Source organism: Stenella coeruleoalba (genome assembly GCF_951394435.1).
Source record: "Stenella coeruleoalba genome assembly, chromosome: 7".
Taxonomy (NCBI): domain Eukaryota; kingdom Metazoa; phylum Chordata; class Mammalia; order Artiodactyla; family Delphinidae; genus Stenella; species Stenella coeruleoalba.
In genome coordinates this window covers 38,962,847-38,986,362 of record NC_137153.1, presented here as the reverse complement: position 1 = coordinate 38,986,362, position 23,516 = coordinate 38,962,847, and positions in this window count along the sequence as shown.

Here is a 23,516-nt window from a genome sequence, read left to right as displayed (position 1 = left end):
ACTAAGCTATACTGTCTAGGATTTCGCAGATGGGTGATAAGACCATAAAGAAACACAAAGAAGAGATAATTAACAAAGTCCAGATAGTGGTATTTTTAAAAAAGGAGACAGGTAGTGGCTATAATGGAGCATTTGACAGAGGTTTCTAAGGTGGCTGCAAAGTTCTGTTTCTTGACCTGGGTGGTGGTTATAATAATTCATTGAAATGTACATTTGGTTTGAATAGTTTTCTGCATTTGTATTATATTTTACTTTGCAATGAAAATGTTAAAAACCCTGGTAAGTATGATACAATCAATCTGTGCATTTATGCAAAATTATATGTGTGTGTATAAAAACACACACACAAATAAAAACAGCAGCTGCTAGTTTGTCCCTCCCCCCACTTAGGTGGTTGAGATGAACAGATACACACTACTATATATAAAATAGATAACCAACATGGACCTACTGTATAGCACAGGGAATTCTACTCAATATTTTGTAATAACCAATAAGGGAAAGAATCTGAAAAAGAATCTATAAATATGTATATGTTTCTATATAGCTGAATCACTGTGCTGGACACCTAAAACTAGCATGATATTGTAAAATCAACTATACTTCAATTTAAAAAAGTGACTGGTGGGTATATAAAATTACCCCTGACAGCTAAAGAGAATGTTCCAGAATTAGGTTGAGGACTCTCCCTTTCCAAATCCTTGTTGCCTCAAAGCATCAGGCTGGGCAGCTTTCCTACCTAATTTTGTTCAGACAGATGAAAGCAGGAAGGATTAGTTTTGATCATGCTGGCTAGATGTGTGAGTAACATCCTGCCTGGTAATTATTTTTGACATTTGACAGTTCTAGGTACAACCTTTTGCAGCTCTGAAATGTTGGCAGTGCATTTATTTTTGAAGGGTTCATACTTTCCTATAAGGAACCAAGTATCCGCAGGACACTTCTTTGGGTGCCTTGTTTCAAATTAAGCTAGAGGGTTTTGGAGAGTCACAAATCCAGAGGGAAGCTTGAAGTTTCAGGAAAGAACTCATCACTTAGCAACCACTACCACCACAACAAAAGTGTGCCTTTTAAATTCTTTTTGAAAGCTGGTCCCTGTGGACAGAACTGGACTTACAATCTTTCAGAGTAGATACCAGGTGAATGTGTGTTCCCAGGTATCTCCCCCACCTATCTGCCTCACTGCTGAAATTCTAATTATTCTAGATTATTTCTTTGGCCAGCGAGTTTAAAAATGCAAATATCCCTAGGAGAAGCAGCCAGGTTAAGATTTTATGAGACATTAATGCTATGGTGAAAAGAATGCATGGAGAAAAGGGATTCTGAATTGGGGAGAAGAGGGAAGGAACATTGTAAAGGACAGAGAACTGCTCAGAAGAAAAATGCCTGGAGTTTTTCAAAAGCAGGCAATGAAAAGGCACTGAGTATCCACAGTGGCACTTATGGAGATTTAATCAAATTCTTTTGGTTTCAAGTGACAGAAAACCCAACCCAATTGGTCGTAAGGAAAGAAAGGGAATCCACTGGCTCACATAATTTAAAAGTCTCATGGTAGATTTTTGGGTGGGGTTTCAGGCATGGCCTGATCCAGGGGTACAAACAATACTTTGAAAACTTGTTCTTCTCTGCTCTTGGACCTGCTTTCCTCTCTTTTGAATTCCCTCTCAGCAGGCCCTCTGCTCCTGTCACCTCCCAAGTATAGCGTAGAAGGTTCTTCCTTGCTCTGATCACTCAGCAAAAATTGTGGGATTAGCTCTAGTTGGCTCTGATTGGCCACACACTTATGTGTATATCTGTCATGGTAGCCACCAGATCCATCGCTCTGGTGGGTCATGCTAGTGTCATATGTTTCCTTTTGGAGCCAGAGGTGAAGCAGTTCCACTGGTTCACCTGCACTGAGGGAAAGCAGAAGTAAGAAGAAGAGGGAGAAGCGGGTCTAGAGATGTAGACAGTGCATGTTCTCCTCATTGTCTCTGTGAGTCCCAACCATTTCACAGAGTGGCTGTGAAATCCACTTGGTGGATCCCACGAGCATCAAAAAATTATAATAGAAGAGAATTAAATAGAACAGAAGATATCTTAGTGTGTCATATGTAGTAAGGTCAGTTATATAGGTGTGTATGTATACATACATATGTATGTAGATGTATATACATGTGTGTATCTGCATCAATGTGTGGGTAAATATGTGTAACACATATCTCTCTCCACGGGGCATGGTAAGAAGGGGTAAAAACGCTGTTCCCCATGACCCTACGTGTCGGCAACCTGGACTGGTGTTGCCCTTCCTGGTGTCTCTCCCTCTACTCACACTGCACCCCCAGCCCGGAATGACCTCTGCCCTGCGCCCACCCACTCCCTCCTCATCTTCAAGGTCTGGCTCAAATATCACTTTCTCCACGAAGGCTTCACTTCCTGATCCCTCCACTAATGCGGGAGTACCGAGCTGTCCTCTGTGCCCTCAGAGAGGCTGATCCATGCTTTGCCCTGCTATGGACGGCTGCTACTGTGCTCGCCCCAGGGATGGAGAGCGGGGCCGTCCCACACTGTCACCAGTAACCTCAGGTGGCCACTCAGCACTTGAAATGGGATCAGTCCAAATTGAGATGTTCTGTAAACGTAAAACATGCAGTAAGTAGGCTTCGAAGAAGAAAAAAATTGTACAGTATCTCAATAGTTTTTTTTTTCTTTTTTTTTTTTTAATATTTATTTACTTTTTTGGCCACGCCATGCAACTTTCAGGATCTTAGTTCCCTGACCAGGGATTGAACCCGGGCCCCGGCAGTGAAAGCACCAAGTCCTAACCACTGGACCGCCAGGGAATACCCTCTCAATAGTTTTTGTACTTACTACATGTGGATAGGATAGTATTTTTGGATATTTTGGGTTAACTAAAATATAAAATTAACATTAGTTGCAGCTGTTTCTTCTCACCTGTTTTGAAATGTGGCTACTAGAAATTGAAAATTATATTCCTGGCTTGCATCTTATCTGTACAAAACAGCTCTGGGCTAGAGGGCACAGTAGATCAAGGCTGGGCTCTAGAGGCAGAAACCATTGAGCATGGGGCAGGACAAACTCCTGAACATTCTCATTTCCCTAGTAGACATAATGAGAAGTGGACCTTGTGGGATATTTGTGCCTATTAATGGAATAACTAATGGCACAGGGGGAGCACTTAACAAATGGTTGCTGTTGCTTCTATTATCCATGGTGAAGTCCAGTCTCTCTGTAGGACCAGATGTCAGTTTTACCTTTAGAGCACCTAAAAGGCTGCCTGGCTCACAGCAGGAGATCAAGAACTCTTTCTTGAATGAATGAAGGAAGGAAGGAAACAACATCAGAAATAGTTTGAGAAAATTTCCTCAGAGACAAAATTTACCTACTTGATAATTTTTTTTTTTCCTTCCTCTGCGGTACGTGGGCCTCTCACTGCTGTGGCCTCTCCTGCTGCGGAGCACAGACTCCGGACACGCAGGCTCAGCAGCCATAGCTCAAGGGCCCAGCCGCTCTGCGGCACGTGGGATCTTCCCCGACTGGGGCATGAACCCGTGTCCCCTGCATCGGCAGGCGGACTCCCAACCACTGCGCCACCAGGGAAGCACTACTTGATAATTTTGATTAAGGACAAGCGTGTCAATAAGATGGATGACCCGTGGGGACCTACTGTATAGCACAGGGAACTCTACCCAGTATTCTGTGATAACCTATATGAGAAAAGAATCTAAAAAAGAAAGAATATATGTATATGTAAAACGGAGTCACTTTGCCGTACACTTGAAACTAACACAACACTGTAAATCAACTACACTCCAATAAAATTAAAACATTAATAAAAAAGGACAAGAGTGTCAGAGATTGTAAGCCGCCTTATGGCTGTTGAAAGAAAGTTCTTAGCTGGAAGCTGTGGCAACCAGGCCATTCAGGACAACCCTCCTCACCCCAGGCCTGTCTCACTTCTTGTTGGTGGGTCTGGAGTTTTACCTAGTCTGTTTTTCGAATGAGCGTTTCAGCAATTTCAATTCCTACCTCATTCTTGTTCACTTTCTTCTTTTTTGTTTAATTTTTTTTTAAAATAGCCACATCTTTTTCAGTTTTACCCTTGACGTGTGAAATTAACACCATGTGAAAATCACATGCACTTTGCAGGGTAACTTTATGTGGTTTTCCCATGAGCTATTAAATACATATATATGTGTATACGTGCGTGTGTGTGCACACACACACTTTTTTACCCGAAGGGTGTTTGATGTAGCAGATTCAGAAATGAAATGTTCATATTACAAGTCCCCACAGGAGACTGGGGTGCAGCAAAGGCAAGCCTGACAGGGTAGAAGACAGTAAAAATATTAGGTAAGGAAAAATTTCCTTCATACCGCAAAAGGTCTGAGCCTCATAGAAATGGGCAAGAGGTTCCAGGGAGAAACGCCTTCAGATATTTCTTGTCCTTCTTACTCCCTGCCGCTCCCCTTCCCTCCTGAGGTTTTGGCTGCAGCAGTTACTGAAACGCACTGAAGATGATTTCTCTGGATGTGAGAGGCTGGGAGCCTGGAGCGGCTGCTTATTGTCCCTGAGGGGCATTTGGGGGAAATGAGCTCAGTAAAGAACACTGACCTGTGGGCAAGTCCTTTAACTCTTATCAACCTCAGTTTACTCATCTGTAAAATGAGGCTACACCATTTGCCTCACAGGGTTTTTGTAAAGATTAAATGTGATAATATATTTGAAAACAGTGTGTCAGGTAGGCGATACCTTAAAAATGTAGGTAGCCTGATGCGTGTGAGCCTTGGAGTTAGCAAGAGAGCTGAAAACCTGAGACACGGTCTGAGGAGGGAGTGTCAGAACTGGCCAAATTCAATTTTCCATCTTGCAAGACCAGGCTTGAGTGACGAACAACTGGAAAGTCTATTTAATGAAACTCTAGCTAAAGCAAAATTATGCCCTTGAGACATGCAGTAGATCATCAAACAAAACAAGAACCAGGTCCTGGAGATACTGAGCCTGCAAGGAAACTAGAAGGTCTTAGTGAGGGACAGGTGCCAACGACAGGCATATCCAAGCCCAGCTGCCGGCCACTTGGAAGAAGGGGACCTTCAAATGGCATGGATCATGTCCACGCCACACCCTAAACATCAGTCCCCAAGTTTAACTCCCAGACAAAGGGGCAAGCAACGGGCCATAGCTGTGCTAAGAGAAGCATCATCAAATCCTGACTGGAAGGAAAGGGTCCACAGCAGGCTTCATGAAGGAGACATAGTTGGGCTGAGTCTGGGAGAAGGCAGAAGGTGGGTAAGTGAAGATGGGAGGTGGGAAGGAGAATGCTCTTGGAGGAAAAACATGGTGGTGGAAGAAGGCCATGCTGCCAGATGGGAGAACAAATAGGACAATTCAGCAGGACCAGAGGACTGGGGAAATATAAGGGCATGGAAATAAAGCTGAGACGCTAAGTTGGGGTCATATCAAGAGCTAAATGGAGGTGCCTTTACTGCACTGGGTAAAAAATGGAGAGCCACTGAAGGATTCTAAGAAGGAGAATGTCATGATCAAACTGATGTTTGAGGAAGATTCAGTGGGTAAAATGTGTAGGATGGATTGGAAATATGTAAAGGAAGGGCTGCTATTGTCACGTTCTACTGCAAAGAACAAATGAGAGTTGGAATCAGACGGACTTAATTTTGATTCTTGACTCTGTGACTTATTAGCAGTGGGAACTTAGGAATGTTACTTAACTTCCCTAAGCCTCAGTTTTCCCATCTACAAAATGGGGATAATAATAGTACTTACCTCAATGGATTAGTCAATGAGATTCTGCAGTGAATTTAAAACACCTGACGCAGGGTCTGATACACACCAATGAATGGGTAAGTAGTAGTATTAGGGAGAAGGCAGATAATAAGGCTTAGACAAGAAACCATAAAGGAAACCAGGAGACGCATGGGTAACATCCTTCCTTCCTTCCTGTCTTCTAGATCAGGAGTTGGCAAATTATGGCAGACAAAGACAGTCTTATTCACAGTGTCCTCAAGCTAGAAATCATTTTTATATTTTTAAAGGTAAAAAACAAAGAAGATTCAACAGAGACAATATGTGGCTGGCAAAGCCTAAAGTATTTACTATCTGGCCTTTTTCAGAAGGTTTGTTGACTCCTAGAGCAAATCCTTGAACATCCGAGCAAAGACCACATCCATGGAAAGCACACATCCACACAATGCTTTCACACACAGAGGGTCCCATTGGGCACCGTCCTCTTGGCTAGGGGACCAGCAAAGCCTTTTGCATGTTGGGAGCAACTGCTTTCTTGGAAATTTCACCCTCTGAGTATTTTCCTAAGTGCAATAATCTCCCAGGCCCCAGGGTCTCCATATCTCAATCCTCTCCCAAGTCTCTGCTCTTGCTTGCTACAAAGGAATATTGTAAGAATCTCCAATGTCTACAAACATTCATAGGCCCTTGAGGGGGAAAAGACGTCTTTAGAATTGGCATAATATTTTGGAAAAAAAGTCTTTGTGTCCTGGAAGCTTGTAGAGCATTTACATTGTATAAAGGATAAAGCAGATAAAAGAGGGTCCCTAGGTGCACTGATCATATCATTGTGTTACAAATATGGGGCTTATCTAAGGCAAAACAGACCTGCTGGCCCAGAGAGTATTAAGAAATCAGATATTTAAGCTATAGTTACAAAATACATGACATAATGGAAATATGTAGGAATATTTCAGAAAAAAAAAGAAAGAAAAGAAAAAAAGGAAAATAAAAAGCAGCAGCTAGGGGCTGAAAAAAACAGAGCCAGATGGGGTATATGGATTTGACAAAAAGGAATGAGTTTCAGGAATAGTATTTTATTTTTTTTATTTTTTTAAGTATTAAAAAACATGTATTCTTGAACAGTGATTTGGATGGAAGTAGTATTCTGAGAAACTTTTTTTTTTTTTTTTAGGATAATGAAGCTATTTTAGTATTATTTAAAATAAGAACAACCTTTAAACCGTATGAAGTGGGCAATAGGGGAGAAGCACGCCTTCCTGAGAAGGGTCCTCCGAGAAGGGTCTTCTCAGGGGCAAAGGAAGCAAGGGTGGGTGGGCAGGAGGGAGTGCAGGCCTGGACGTCAGCGGTGCTTCCTCGGGGTGGGCTCTGCAGGTAGGAGAGGTGGCTCTGGGGCTTGGCAGCTCCTGGCTGGAGTGGAGGGAGCTGGCCTGGTGGTCCGTGCCAGTGACTCAGGCAGGGGTAGGGCAGGGGTCAGCTTGGTTAAAGAAATGTGGGTTTGAGTGTCAGGAGGAGGTGGCCTTGGCTCTCAGGACTCAAGGGGGACGTCAGGCTGCAGGAGGCCCAGGCCCGGGAGTGCTGATCCGCCCCCATCTCTCCAGCGAGGCTCTGTGACTGTGCCCTGGGCGGGTGGGGGGTGGGGGGGCCTCACAGCAGGCTGGGCGGCAGACGGGGAAGGCTCAGGCTAGGGCTGCTGATCAGGCCGGGGCTCAGTGTCCTCTTCTCGGAGGCGCTTGCACCCGGAGCAGATGCTTCTTCTCAGAGGCCCCGGCCTGGGCACAAAGACAGGGACCACTCCATTCCTCATCACGGGCCGGAAGGCCGACAGCCTGGGCTCGGGGCTCTCAGACCTGAGAGGCCCGTCGAGCCGCCTTTGTCCTTCCTCGCATCGGCTGAAGGCCCTTAGCGCGGTCTCCTTGGCACAGGGGTCCGGGGACGCCTGGCTGGGCGGACACGTGGACAAGTTGCCTAGGCTTTCAACGGGGGCGGTACGGATGTCCACCAGGCTCTGCGTGTGGCAGGAGAGGCGGGCGTTCCACTGGGACCTCATCGTGAAACCGTTGCCATGGCCGGAAAACCCCAGCCCCGAGGAGGTGCGGAGGGGCGGCCCGCTGGGAAGGCGCCTCCAGCCCTGGGGCACCGAGGACCCGCGGACCGGGTAGTACTTCCAGCTGCGCAGGGCGGCGGGGAGCGGCCGCCTGCAGCGGAACCAGAGCTCGTGATCCTGGCGGCGGCGGCGGTAGCACAGGATTGGGCGCCCGTCCCGGCCCATCGGGAGGCAGGTGCCGCTGGCGGGCCCGGTCCATGGGAACCATGGGGACCGGCGCTTCCGGGCGTGGGCTGTCTGCGTGGCCTTGGCCGTGCCCAGGTACATGCTCAGGTAGCTGCCCATGCTAGCGGGTCAGCGGGGTCGGACCTTCGACGGGCTTTGGCTTCTGGGCGGCCCCGAAGTCTGTAGACGCGAAGCTTACGGCGCTGAGGCAACCGTTGGCATCGGGGTGTGGGACGGTTCATGGGGCGTCGGAACCTCTGGGCACGAGGTTCTGCGCGCGCCAGGCCAGGGCCTCGCGGACCCGGGGCCTCGCGGACCTGGGGCCTCGCGGGGCGTCAGGAATAATATTTTCCCTCATAGTACTGTGTCTAACTGTACCTTTAAAAAGCCCTTTAAAAATACATCCTCTTACTATCATGATGATACTTGAATTTAGAATCCTTATTTTATCAACGAAAAATGTCACCCACCTTGAACTTTATTTTGACATTCAGGGAGTAAATTCATTAATTCATGCACATATTCCTTCAACAGATATATTTTAAGTGCTTACTACATGCCAGAAACTGGGCTAGGACAGTGGTCCCAGTCTTTATGGAGGGTGCAACCTTGTGGTTAGAGAAACAATAAGTAAATAAATGAGTGGTAGACATGGAGGTAAGTTGTATGAAGGAAATAAACAGTGATTTGTGATAGAGAATAGGAGGTGTTAGGGGTCCCCTACTTTAGAAAGCTGGAATCCAGGGAAGTCTCTCTGAGGGTTTGACATTTTAGCAGACCCTAGAGGTTGTCTCTGGTTAGGTTCCCCAGAAGCAGAGTCTGAGATGAGAATTGTGTGTGAGTCATTTTTTTCAGTAAAATTTCCGAGAGGCCAGGGACTAGGGTGGGAGCCTAGAGCCCATCATTTAACGAGGCGCTCACTCCCAGTTTTGTGCAAGGTCAATGTTGGCACCTGAGAGTGAGCATCTCCTTAAGTTTTGTGCCCCACGTGCCACTTTCACCTCACCCTGTTGTGGCAAAAATGAAAAGTATAAAAAGGGTACAATAAGTATATAAAAGCTTCCATCTGCTCTACTCCCAGCCTGTGACAGTCATTATTAGTTTCTTGTTTATGCTTCCTGAGAATCTTATGCATATAAAACTTTATGCATGAAAACTATGAAAAATCGCTGAAAAAAAATGATAGATGATACAAATAAATGGAAAGACATCCTGTGTTCACAAATTGAGACTTAATATTGTTAAAATGTCCATGCTACTCAAAGCAATCTACAGAGTCAGTGCAATTCCTATCAAAATCCCAAAGACATTTGCTGCAGAAATAGAAAAATCTATCCTAAAATTTGTATGGAATCTCAAGGGATCCCGAATAGCCAAAATAATTTTGAAACTGAAGAACAAAGTTGGAGGTCTCACATTCCTGACTTCAAAACTTACTACAAAGCTACAGTGATCAGAACAGTGTGATACTGGCATAAAGACTGACACATAGTCCAATGGAATAGAATAGAGAGCCCAGAAATAAACTACCTATATGGTAAAATAACTTTTGATAAGGATTCCAAGATCATTCAATGGGGAAAGGGTAGTCTTTTTTAACAGATGGTGATGGGAAAACTGGATATTCACAGGCAAAATGATAAAGCTGGATCTTTAAGTTACACCATACATAAATATTAGTTCAAAATGGACTAAGACCTACATATAAGAGCTACATCTATAAAACTCTTAGAAGAAAACCTATGGGAAAAGTTTCATGACATTGGATTTGCCAGTGATCTTTGGAGATATGATACCAAAAACACAGCCAAGAAGAAAAAATAGGCAAATAGGACTTCATCAAAATTAAAAACTTTTGTGTACCAAAGGGAAGAGTAAAAAGGCAATTCACAGAATGAGAGGAAATACTTGCAAATTATATATCTGAGAAGGGGTTAATATCTAGAATATATAAAGAACACCTACAACTTGGTAACAAAACCCCCCAAACAACCCAATTAAAAATGGGCAAAGGACTTGAATAGATGTTTCTCCAAAGAAGATACATAGATGGCCAATAAGCACAAAAATATGCTCAACATTACTAATCACAGGGAAACACAACTTGAAACCACAATGAGATATCACTTCACAACCATTAGGGTGGCTATTATTTTAAAAAGCCCCAGAAAATAACAAGTGTTGATGAGGATGTGGTGAAGTTGGAACCCTTGGGTACCACTGGTGAGAAGGTAAAATGGTGCAGGTGCTGCTGGAAATAGTTTGGCAGTTCCTCCAAAACTTAAACATAGAATTACATAAAATGAACATAGCAATTCCATTTCTGGGTATACACCCCAAAGAATTGAAGCAGGGGCTCAAACAGATATCTGTATACCAATGTTCAAAGCAACATTATTCACAATAGTCAAAAGGTGGAAACAACCAAGTGTCCATTGATGGATGAATAAACAAAATATAGTATATCCATACAATGGAATTCCCTCAGCCTTAAAAAAGAAAGAAATTCTGACACATAGTACAACATGAATCAAACTTGAAGACATTATGTTAAGTGAAATAAAACAGTCACAAGTACAAATATAGTATGATGCCACTTACATACCTAGAGTAGCCAAACTCATAGGAGTAGAAAGTAGAATGCTGGTTGCCAGGGGCTTGGGGGAGGGAAGCATGGAGAATTATCATTTAATGAATACAATTTTAGTTTGTGATGTTGAAAAATTCTGCAGATTAATAATTGTGATGGTTTCAAAGTAATGTGAATGTACTTAATGCCACTTACAGCCACTTGGGAAGGCAGTATGTCAGTTTCTTACAAAACTAAACATACTCTTACCGTATGATTCAGCAATCATGCTTCTTGGTATTTAAAATGAGTTGAAAACTTATGTCTGTAGAAAAATCTCCACACAGAGGTTTACAGAAGCTTTATTCATAATTACAAAGACCGAGATGTCCTTTAGTAGGTGAATAGATTAATAAATTGTGGTACATCTAGACAATGGAATATTTTTCAGTTCTAAAAAAAAATGAGCTATCAAGCCATGAAAAGACATGGAGGAATCTTAAATGCATATTCCTAAGGAAATGCGCCAATCTGAAAAGCTACATACTGTGTGATTCCAACTAGATGCTAGTCTGGAAAAGATAAAACTATACAGACAGTAAAAAGATCAGTGGTTGCTAGAGGTTGGAGGGAGGGAGGGATGAACAGGCAGAGCACAGAGGATTTTTAGGGCAGTGAAAATACTCTATATGATACTATAATTGTGGATTCCTGTCATTACAGATTTGATGAAATGCATAGAATGCACAACACTAAAAGTGAACTGTAGCATAAATGATGGCCTTTGGGTGATGATGATGTGTCAGTGTAGGTTCATTAATTGTAACAAGAGCACCACTCTTTTGAGCGATGTTGATAATGAAGAAGGCTGGGCATGTAGGGAGGCAGGGGGGCGTCTATGGAAAATCTTTATACCTTCCTCTGAATTTTGCTGTGAACCTAAAAATGCTCTAAAACATAAAGCCTTAAAATTAAAAAAAATTACACAGTTGATTTATGAACCAGAGTCCTCCCAGCTTGGTCAGAATTTTTAAAAAATGGGAGAAGATATATTTTATGGCAGAAGGAGGGAACAGAATAAGACAAAAGGAGAGTCCAGTGAGGAGGATATGTCAGAGCTGAGAACACTTGCTCCCTGGGACTCGCTGGGCAGACAAGGATTGTGGAAATGTCTTAGTAGTGCTGGGAGAGGAAGGAGACATTATATTTTCAGTCTTGAGCAAGAAATCTTCCCATACCTCCTGGTAGCACTCAGGTCACTCTTCAGTAGCTGAATGAGAACTGATTTAAAGCCAGGGATATGAAAATTCCCTCCTGTCTTGGGCTGGCTTCCCTACCTCCCACCCGTGACAATGCCACCCAGTTAGTGAGGGGCTCTGGAACAGGAACATTTTTCTGAAAAGTTACCATTTTTTCTACTCTAGAAAACATAGCCATTGTCCAGTGGACACAGAGCTGGGTGTGTCTTGGGTGAGGGTGTGTGTTGTGGGTATTGCTGTGGTGGTCCCTGGGAGGGCTGGGGAAAGGCCTTGGAAAAGAATTGTTGTGTCTGGGGCATTCATCTGCCTGGGGAAAAATGAGACTGAGAGGGAGAAGAAGCTGGGTGGTAGAATGACTGAAAAAGGGGGAAAAAGGAATGATAACAAGAAATAAGCAGTATTTGGGAAGGAAAAAGAATGTCCATATCATATTTAATCATGGCTCTCCCCTGTTACCTCCTGCCTCCACACGGTCTGTCCCAGGCCCATGGCTTTGCATTGATGGAGTCATTGTGGAGCACACGGGTGCCATCCTGGCAAGGGGGTGTGAATGGGTTTATCTTTAAACACAAAGACAATATCTGCATGGATATTGTCAGATGCAGCATTTCCCTGTTTGGGGAAGCTAATCTTGGTGTCTTCTTCCAGCCACGTTTGTTCACAATGTGATAGATCTTGTCCTTGGTGATGAGTTTGTCCATCAGGATTGAGGTGCCTTCCTGTGATGTTCATGCACTTCGAGGAGATGTGATAGCTTTCCTCCAGAAACACTCCCAGGAGATGGACCACAGATGGGCCCTGCCCCCATGTGCTGAGCTTTCAGTGAACCTGGGCTTACCTTGGATCCCTCCTCAGACCACTGAACTCAACATAACCAAAGGCACCCAGTAGTTCCTCATTCTCATACACAACCACATTGTCTGAGGTCAAGTATTGTAGGGCCGAGTTAGGTGGATCATTGCAAAGAAGATACTGAAACGATTGGAGTCAGCAAAGGCAAAGGCAAAAGTAGCATGTGGGACCCCGAGAACAGTGTTGAGAAAAAAAGGCACTGAAGCCACCTAAGGTGGGGGTCTTTACACCTTAGAGAGGTGGAGAGTTCAGGGCAGTGTGGCTCATTCTGGCTCCCTCCGACTCTTATCTCACCTGGCTTTTGGATCCTGAGCCCAGAAAAGCAACCTTTAGCTTTTGGAGTGAGAAAGGCTGTAGACAAAGCAAAGCCTACAGTCTAGGAAGATTAATAATCTGACAATACTACAAATTCGTAATGTTATTTGACGCTTACAAATTGCAGTCCAGAGGAACTTTGTTAACAAGTAGGTGAAAAGGGCAGGACTTGAGAAGTCTGGGGACGTGACTCAGGCAAGTGATATTTCTGTGGAGCTGAAGCTCAAGGACTTCAAACCAAGGGAGAGATGGTGGCTTGAAAAGGCTGAGCGCTGGGAATGTAAAATGGTACAGATGCCCTGGAAAATAGTTTGTCAATTTCTTATAGAACTAAACATGCAACCACCCACCATATGCTTTGGCAGTTAGACTCTAGGGCATTCATCCCAGAGAGATGAAAGCTTATGATCACACAAATACTTGTGTAACCAAGAGTGGGGTCCGGCTGCTCGCTGCTCGGAAGCCAATAAAGAGGCCGGGTTGGTGGAAAGGAAAGTTTGCTTTATTTTGGATGCTGGCAGCCGGTGTGGTGGGTGGGCGGATACTTGTCCAAAGGCCGACTCCCGCCCCTGACGAGCAGGGGGCAAGAGCTTGTATAGACAGAGAGAGGGGGCTACATGTAGAAACAGTATAGTCAGCTCTGACTGTCATCTTGAAACTGGTCATCGGTGGTCTGACCAGTATCATCTTGATTGTGTTAGGTACAGTTAATCTTCAGTTCCAGGGTCTGTCTGTTCCCATTTCTTTGAGGCCAATTCCTGGAATTGTGTCATGGCTACTGCCTGGTCATCATGTAGTTAACTTCTTCCACCTGCTGGGGGTTTCAGCATCTATAAGACAGCTCACAGGATATGGCTCTGAATATTATCTATAGCCCTAAAGGTGGAACTAAAGGTCCTTGACTATGTTTAATGACAAAACTTATTATTTGGTCTCCTTTGACTGTTTCCCTCTGTTTCTGCATTTTCTCACTTCTCTAATTAAACTTATTCTCTGGCTAAATTTTTTCCACAGACAAAAGCAGGCTGAGGACATGGGTGGGGGGAGGGGGAAGGACCATAGGGTCCTGCTGCGTTTCACTTGCTCATGACTGTTCATAGCAGTTTTATTGGTAATAGTCAAAAAGTGAAAATAGCGTAGGTATCCTTCAATGGGTAAATAGTTAAACTGTGGTACTTCCATACCATAGAATACTCCTCAGCAATTAAAAAAAGAAACTACTGATACATGCAACAACTTGAAAAGGAATTATGCTTCGGGTAAAAAGCCATTCCCCGAAAGCTACATATTGTGTGATTCCATTCATGTAACAAAGTATATGACAAAATTTGCCATACGGAGATGAGATTAGTGGTTGCCAGGTGTTTGGGATGGAGGCGGGGGAGGGTGTGGGTACAAAAGAGCAACACAAAGGATTCAACTGTTCTGCACAACATTGTAAAGCAACCACACTCCAATAGAAATTAATTTTAAAAAGCATTCAACTGCTCTATATCTTGACTGCAGTAGATACATGAATCTGCACGTGATAAAACTTCATAGAACTAAATACACACACACACACACACACACACACACACACGGGTACAAGTAAGACTGGGGAAATCTGCATGAAATGGATAGATTATCAATGTCAATATCCTGGCTGTGATATTGTACTACAGTTTTGTAAGATGCTGTTACCATTTGGGGGACACTGAGTGAAGAGTACACAGGATCTCTCTATTATTTCTTACAATTTCATGTGCACCTACAATTATATCAAAAAAGTTTTAAAAGAGTAAAAAATCAAAAAAGTTTTAAAAGAGTAAAAAATCAAAACAAATCGAAAGGCTGAGTGACTGGCCTTGGGCCACACAGCCAGCTGTGCCTGGACCCTAGGTCTTCGCTTTACTGCAGACACATGTAGGAGATGAGTCAGGGAGATAGGATTTACACACAAGGGGCTCATACAGACCAGGGCCAAACAGGAGCTAGTGGGTCCAGGATTCACCCCCAGTCTCCCTCTGCTTCTAACTCTGTTTTGCTTCTTCTCTTCCCCAAATCATGCTCACAAGGAAAATCAAGAAGTTCCCCCAAAGCAGGAAGCTCTTTAACTGAATAGCACTGAGGGAAAAGAGGAAACATTTTCAAATGCTTTGTGCTCATGCCAAGGGCTCAGAGGGTGGTATGAACGCAGGTACCATTGTTCATCTTGTTCACATGGTGCTTCAGAAGGTGTTGCTGACAACTGACTACAACGGGCATGGGGTTCCCTGCAGTTATACCGCACCAAGCCTCAGAGCCCACACCTAATGTCAGGGGGACATATGCGTGAATGTGCAAACACACTTAGGGCGGATACAGCACGATTGAATCAGGGTCTGTTCCTTGCTGGGAAGGATATGCCCTGGGATGGGGCTGATTATTCATAACTCACATTCAGAGGAAAGGCAATTCAGTGTTGGAGAGAATATGGGCTGACACTGGCAATCCCTCTGTAGGGATTCATGGTCTAGTTACTTACTCTGCTTTCAGTAATTTATATTTGTGGCCAGGGGTGACTCCAGAGGTTGAAAGGTAATTTGAAAAGCCGTCCTCTCTTCCCGGAAGTTCTGGGTTTCTGGTCCCTGAGATGGTTGATGGTTTTTGGGTTTCCTGACCCCAAACTAAAGTTGCTAGGCATCTGTTCCACACCGTGACCCAGGTGTTCCTGGAGATGGAGGTCTGGCTGGGAAATTTGGCTTGGTGGAGGGGAAGTTGCCTAAGGTGTACAGTGGCTCCAGGGACAAGAGGAAAGGAAGATGGAGATGAATTCCAATAGGGGCAGAGTCCTGTGTGCAAGTGCCCACCGAGGCAGCTGGCTTCTGATGGGGTGAGCTGATGTGCTTGCTGGAGGACTACACCAAGCACCTGAGTCTGGAGCGTACAGGTAGGGATGGAGCCTTGTATTTCGGGGAACCATTGGATGTTAAGGGCAGAAGACATGGTTTATTGGTTTAAACAAAAAAGGGGAAGTACTGATTCATGTAACTGACAAGTTTGGGATTAGGGTTGCAATTAAGAGCTCACTCGAAGTCGTCAGGATTCAGTTTCCCTCTAATTCTTGGCTGAATTCTTCCGAGTTTCTTAATTTTCAGGTGTCACGTGGTAAAAGGATGTAAGCCAGCAACCTCAGAGGTAGACTCCCCAGGTTCAGTTGCAATGGAAAGTGTACCTCTGCCACGTGAGTTCCTGTAAGTGTCTCTCTGCTCCTTTTGGGCCGGACTTTAGGGTTGCCAGATTTAACAAATAAATACGTGGGACAATCAGCTGTTTTTGAATTATTTCTAATTGGCAATGAGATGAAAAGATATTGCATGGGACGTAATTATTCTGTTTGTAGGTGTACCTAACTTACATACCTCTTTTGTTAATTATATTTCTCTGGTGATTTAACTTTCCATAATAGTTCCTTGTTCTGCAGAATTTGCTGATGGAATTACTTGCAGTTAGAGTCTATTTACACTGGAACATAGATTATACAGTGGTCACATCCACTTTACTTCCTTCTTTTGTCCGCTGGTCATTTATTAGTAAGACAACAGCCTCAACATTAACATTATGAGCCGGTATACTGACCACGCACTTGCATAAAGTTAACAATTCTAAGAATTGCTCTTCAGATCTATCGGAATACATAATAACATTTTTCATGGCGTACCTTGCTTTTCCATTCTTCAAGATTACATTTGCGTCTGTTGCTTAGCAACTTAAAAAATTGTTATATCCTTTTTAATTTTTAATTGAAGTATAGTTGATTTACAATAGTATATTAGTTTCAGTTGTACAGCATAGCGATTCAGTATTTTTACAGTTTATATTCAATTGAAAGTTATTATAAGATAATGGCTAGAATTGCCTGTGCAGTACAATATATCTTGGTTGCTTCTTTGTTTTATACATAGGAGTTTATATCTCTTAATCCCATACCCCTAATGTGCCCCCCCACTCCCCTCTTCCCACTGATGTAGTTTGTTTTCTATACTTGTGAGTCTGTTTCTGTTACGCTATATAATTTCATTTGTACTATTTTTTAGACTCCAGATATAAGTTTATCGTACAGTATTTGTCTTCTTCTGTCTGACTTATTTCACTAAAAATAATATCCTCTAGGTCCATCCACATTGCTGCAAATGGCAGAGTTTCATTCCTTCCTATGGCTGAGGAATATTCCTATATATATATCCACTTATCCATTTGTCTATTGATGGGTACTTGGGTTGCTTCCAAGTCTCGGCTATTGTAAATAAGTGCTGCTATGAACATGAGAGTGCATGTATCTTTTTGAATTAGTGTTTTCATTTTTTTCCAGATATATACCCAGGAGTGGAATTGCTGGATCATATGGTAGTTCTATTTTTAGTTTTTTGAGGAACCTCCATAGTGTTTTCCATAGTGACCGCACCAATTTACATACCCACCAACAGTGTACAAGGGTTCCCTTGTTTCTACATCCTCACCAACACTTGTTATTTGTAGACTTTTTGATGATAGCCATTTTGACAGGTATGAGGTGATAATCTCATTGTAGCTTTGATTTGCATTTCTCTAATAATTAGCGATATTGAGCATCTTTTCATTTGCTTGTTACTTGAAGGGATACATTTTCCATCAATTCTTTTCTTAAACACATTTAACGAGTTTCTTTAAGCAGTGAAGTACTTCAACAAAATGGTTTGCTTTTTCTTCAATTTGCGTATTCTTGTTGCTAAAGAGATACTGAAAACTGTGAACAGCAAATAAGTAGGCTTTACTCAAATGGATTATATAAAAGTCAACAAGAAATTTGGGGTCTCTCCTTCAGAATTAAGGTATGATTCCAGTGCTTCAAATAAACTAAAGATTCTATCCACTGTTATTTGTTAAAGAAGGCCAATGGGTTTTTGAATGAGAGCAAATTTTAAGAGTACTAAAGGCCAACAAAATCACAAAACTCCTTTAATCATTCTGTTCAAACTGTATAAATGCTGAAATAAGAGAACATTCAATGGACAGCAAAAGAAATTGATGTCAAGAAAGGACACCAGATGCTGTTTGAGCAGCATTATGTAAAACATGGGCAAGACAGCCAACACCTTCCATAGAACCACCTACACTTTGCTTCAACTTTGAGTGTTTCGTTTGCATCTTTACTTGAACGAACATGCACCAAAATTTGTATGTTATCTCCACCAAAAGCAGTACCATTGTTTTTTTAATTCACTCCTAACTCAATAAGTGAGTCTCTGCAAAACTTTGCTGCCATTTCTAAAGTATCATATGGAAGGGACTTTACTCTCAATGGCCTTATACTCAAAACTTGTTCACGAGAAAAATATTGCACAAGGGAAATTTTTTCTGCATTGTGATTACTAGTATCCAAGGCTGTGACATAAAAAGGTGAAGTGTTCAGATTTTTGATAATCTCTGTAATAGTAAATGGAGCTAGTACACTTTTATTATTGCGGTAGATTTCGTCTTGGCGCTTGAAAATTTGCTTGCGTTTTGGAATTAGAAAATACTTCTGCTAGCAGGACACTTGGTCATTTGACCTGAAAGACTGACAATATATTATGTAGAAGGCCATTGCAACATCTGCTGCAATTATTTGATCTTCATCATCTGAATTTCTCTTAATCAAAAAACCTGTCATTTTATTACTTTCTTTGGTACTAGTTGGAGAAATCATGCATCTCTTATGCTTACTGTTAGGATATGCCAGCTTACATCTGACTTTCATATTGAATGACTTTGAAACTGAATGAATAATCATATGCCGCACAAAAAGCTTCAAAAAGACCTTTCCCTCATTTCCACTGTTCAGAAAATTCACCATGAAATTTATATTTTTGCTTTGGCACTTGGGACTTCAAATACACATAAATAAACAATGTATCTATATAATAGCAACCATCACAATCATGAAAAAGATTGAATTTGGTAATCTCATGGCAGTTTCAGTGTGTCTTTCACAAGTCCAAACCCATAACTAACTGCAAGCAGGTTGAACCATCGAAAGGATTGGAAACTTCTGGACTAACAATAAAGTGAACTCGATATTGGTACAAAAAGGGTGAACTTTACTTTTGCCTGCAAAGTATAGTCTTGAAAGTTTCAGTCTCTGAAGAAAGCCAGAGCTGACCCTATGTGAGGTTTTTGGAAAGCCTGGTGTTCAAGGAGTGGTGGGCTGTCAGAAATAGGTGTTTGGGGACTAATGGCCTTTCCGTGGTGACAGTATGGTTACTGGCATTAGGGGGCTGCTGACCCACTGACTCAGAAGCACAGCTCGATGAGTGAGGCTGTTGGTGACTGACTGATTTTTAGAGTGTGTGTACTGATTCAAATTTATCTCTAATTAATAATGGTTACTTGTTCACGACTTGGAACTTTAATAGTCTCGTTCTTTCTTCAATATGAAAAATGTGTACTTCTATTTCTCAGTCTCTGTTTTTGGTCTTCCCTCAGCCAAACCTGCAGGAGAGACCATGGAGGACCATGGAGGATTGTCCAGATCTTTACCTTTGGAGGTATGATTTTCAGTCAGTGCTGCCATTTACCATGGTGAGAAAATAGCTCTAACTGTCAAATTGTTGCAATTCATTTAAAACCAAAAATCTGTGTTCTGGCCATTTAGGGCATTCTGACAAAGTCAGTACAGGATGAAGGACAAAATTATTTACTAGAGGACATGCCTGTCTGTACAGGATGCCTGGCAACCCTAGCTTCCCCCAGAGTATCACTAAGTGCGATTAAACATCACTTCCTATATCTAACAGCCATTTCTGTTCGTTTTGTGTAAATACCCTGTTGACACCTTTGCCCACTTTTCCATATTGTCTTATTTATTATATTTCTGGATCTCTTTATGTAATATTAAAGAAAATAGCTTTTTTAATGCACTATGACTTGTGCATATTTTTCTCAATTATTATTTGTCTTTTTGCTTTACTTTTAGTGTTGTTTGCTAAACTGAAGTTTCTGAATTTTATGTTGTTAATTTATTACCTTTTCCTTACTGGTTTTCAAATTTTGAGTAATTTTTACAAAGGCCACTTGCAATCCAAAGTTATAAAAATGTTCTATGTTTTCTTGTAATTCTCTTACAGTTTCAATTTTTTACATTTAAAATTTTAATCTATTTGGAATTTATTCTGAGTACTGTGTGACGTCTAGAGCCAATTTACTTATTTTTCTCCTCATAAATTTACTGCCGAGATCTTTTCCACACTGAATTGAGATGTCATCTTTATCATGTACTAAAGTCCCCACCATATTTGAGTCCATTTCTAGATTTAAAAAAGTTCTGTTCCTTTGGTATGTTCACATATAAGTACCCCCTGTTTTAATTACTGAGACTTTGGTGAAAGTTTTACTGTCTGGTAGTGTATGTCCTCTCTTATTACCTTTCCTTTTTAGAGTTTTTCAGGCATTTTAATTTATTTTTTCTATATTAACTCTAGAGTTAGCCTGTCTAGCTTCAAAACAAAGCAAAGTAAGACAAAACAAAGACCAAAATCTTTTGTGTGTTCATCAATGTTACACTGAATTTAAGAATCAACTTGGGAGGAGCGTCACCTTTGTGATGCTGTGTCTTCCTTCCCAAGGAAGTGGTATGCCTCACAAGTTTTTCCACATCTTTTATTTTGTACCTTAATGGTGTTTTAATGTTTTCTTAAACATAACCCACATTTAAATATTAAGTTTATTCCTATATATTTAATCTTTTTGGTTGCAATTATAGTTCTTTTCACTTAATCTTCCAACTGCATTCTTTATATATTTGAAAGTCATCGCTTTCTGTGTAATAACTTTGTATCCCACTACTTTATTAAATTCCTTTTATTGTTTATAATCATTGCTAATTTGATAATCGGGGGTTATTCAGATATGTAATCATAACTTCTGCATATGTTGCTAGTTTCCCGCCTCTTTTCAACTTCTTATTTAATTACACTGGTGAATACTGCTAATACAGAGAGAAATGTTATTGGTAGTAGTGCATGTAACAGTTACCTATTGCCACTAAAATACTTCAGAACAAACTATCCCAAAACTAGAGGCTTGAAACAGCAACGTGTCATGGCTGCTCACATGTCTACAAGTTGCCTGACAGTTCCGGGTAGGCTGGGTTCCACTATGTGTTTTTAGTCAACATAGATGGTCAAAGATGGCCTTATCTGGGAATGTTTATATATAACTCAGATCCCCTCCTCATGGCCAAAAGGTGTGGCCCATTTATTTTGTACCAAGAATTGGCCCAAGTGACGCAGTAGATGTTTGTGGATAAAAGAATGAAGTTGGTTTACTAAAAACAAATAATTCTGATACCCTTGAGGAAGAAATGGGTCTGACGAGTTTTCCTTTGAGCTAAACGCTCACAGTTGCCACATAGAACTTGGGTTTACTAGAGAACTAAGGTAAACCTGTTGACAGGATGGGCTGCTTATGTACTGATGTATAGCTCTGTTATCTGGCTCAGAAGCTCTCAACCTCTGCCCAAAACATGAGACCACATACTGAAATGTTTTCAATCTTCAAAAATATTTTCTTCTGTAAAAAATATCTTAAAGATCATGAGGGTTATCACAGGCAGAGCTGAAGCTGGTGCAGTTTCCTTTCCAGACACCTTCTCTGTGAGTACAAATAAACTTCCAAAGTGTTTCTCTCCACTTAAAATCTTTTGCTTCCAGGATAGAAAATGAACTGAGAAAAAGGTGTTTACTGAGGTGTTTTCACTAAAGGAATAAGCCAGATACATTTTCTACTCTCCATGTCAAATGCACAGAATCTCCGAAACTAAAAACTTTAGTAATAATTAAAGTTAATTATGCAAATGTTAATAATGCAAACTCTGGCTTCAGTTACTCATTGTCCTTGCATTTCCCTGTGTGTTTGGTAAATGTATGGCTAAGGAAAACTGGTCACGTTTTGATAGAATGGCTCAAGGGTCTCTTGGGACCTTGTGCTCTGCCAGATCTCACACAAGACATGGAGGTTAATTAATTTCCTTCCTTAATTCCATCCCCATGTGACACATCTGGAGACAGTTATATGTGATCTGCATGTGTCTGTGTAGATGAAATAACAACCATGGCCGAGGTGCATAAGGACTCATGTGAATAGGGTTAATTTAGAAATCAAAATAAAACAGTAACTTGAAGATATGAATTACCATAAAGTTATTCCATTAGTGTGGAATGACCTATGCCATAGGGAATGATGGTCTTGAGACATCCTTAAATTTCTAGCTTGTACATCAAATTTAGTTTTGAGATATACATGAGTTACAAACTCTGTGACTTGGTAGAGAACAACATACTAAAAGAAAATTAAGAATTACAATCACCTTTCTCTTGAAATGTGTTAATTAGGGCTTGCTTCATGGGTGGCAAAAGGAGTAATAGGGAGATGGTTAATTCAGTTTGAGGAATGAAGAGAGGCCAAAAATAGGAAAAGGAATCATGAGATCAAAATGGGGAAAAACAGGGCTGGAATGGGGAGTAGAGTGTGAAGCACGTGGGAAAAGTGGTTCTAGATGAATGAGGAATAATGGTACCAGAACGATGCCTGGTTTAGGTGGCATGGAGAGAAGGCTCTTATGTCATTGACAGCAGGGCACAGCATACAGCTTGATACAGTAAAGGAAATGAGTAGGAGTAGATAGATATTAATTGACAATTATTTTTCAAATTTGTGGCAATAGAGAGGCACTAGTAATCAAAGGCATAGGTTACCAGCATTAGGTATTGTCTTAAAATAAAGTGTAAACTGGCAGTTAAAAATGGCATTTATTTTTACCTTGTGTGTGATTATTGTTGATCATTTTCCCATATATTTGCTGATAATTTATCTTTTTTATTTTATGAATTTTTATAATTTTTTTCTGCTTGTTTTCAGTACATACTAGACAAATTTAGTTTCAAAATGGAAGTAGCTTTATTATCTTTGCCAATAATAAATAAAATAATAAAAATTATACCTGTAACATAAAAATTATACCTGTAACATAAAAATTCAGATTTTTATCAAAGGATAGAGAAATAAAAATCAATCATAATTCCACCACTAAGAGAATAAATGTTGTTCTTAATAATGATATATTATTATTGTTTTAAATAACTATTTTTATAACATTTATGAAAATTAGATTTAATAAAATTTTTTTATTGTGGTAAAATATACATAACATAAAATTTGCCATTTTAGCCATTTTTGAATGTAAAATTTAAGGGCATTAAGTACATTAACACTATTGTGCAAACATGATATATTTTCCCTGAATTGTTTTACTTACACTGATAGCTTCTCATGCAAAAAATAAAGGCACGATTCTTTAAAGGCTCCCTGCGGTTGCATTGTAGAGCTGGCCTATTGATGGACATTTCGATGTTTCTAATATTTTTAGCTGTTAAAAACAATGTTGTGATGAATATTCTTACGTCATTATTTATACAATTTTGCAGACCTGTCTATTTGCTTTCGGATG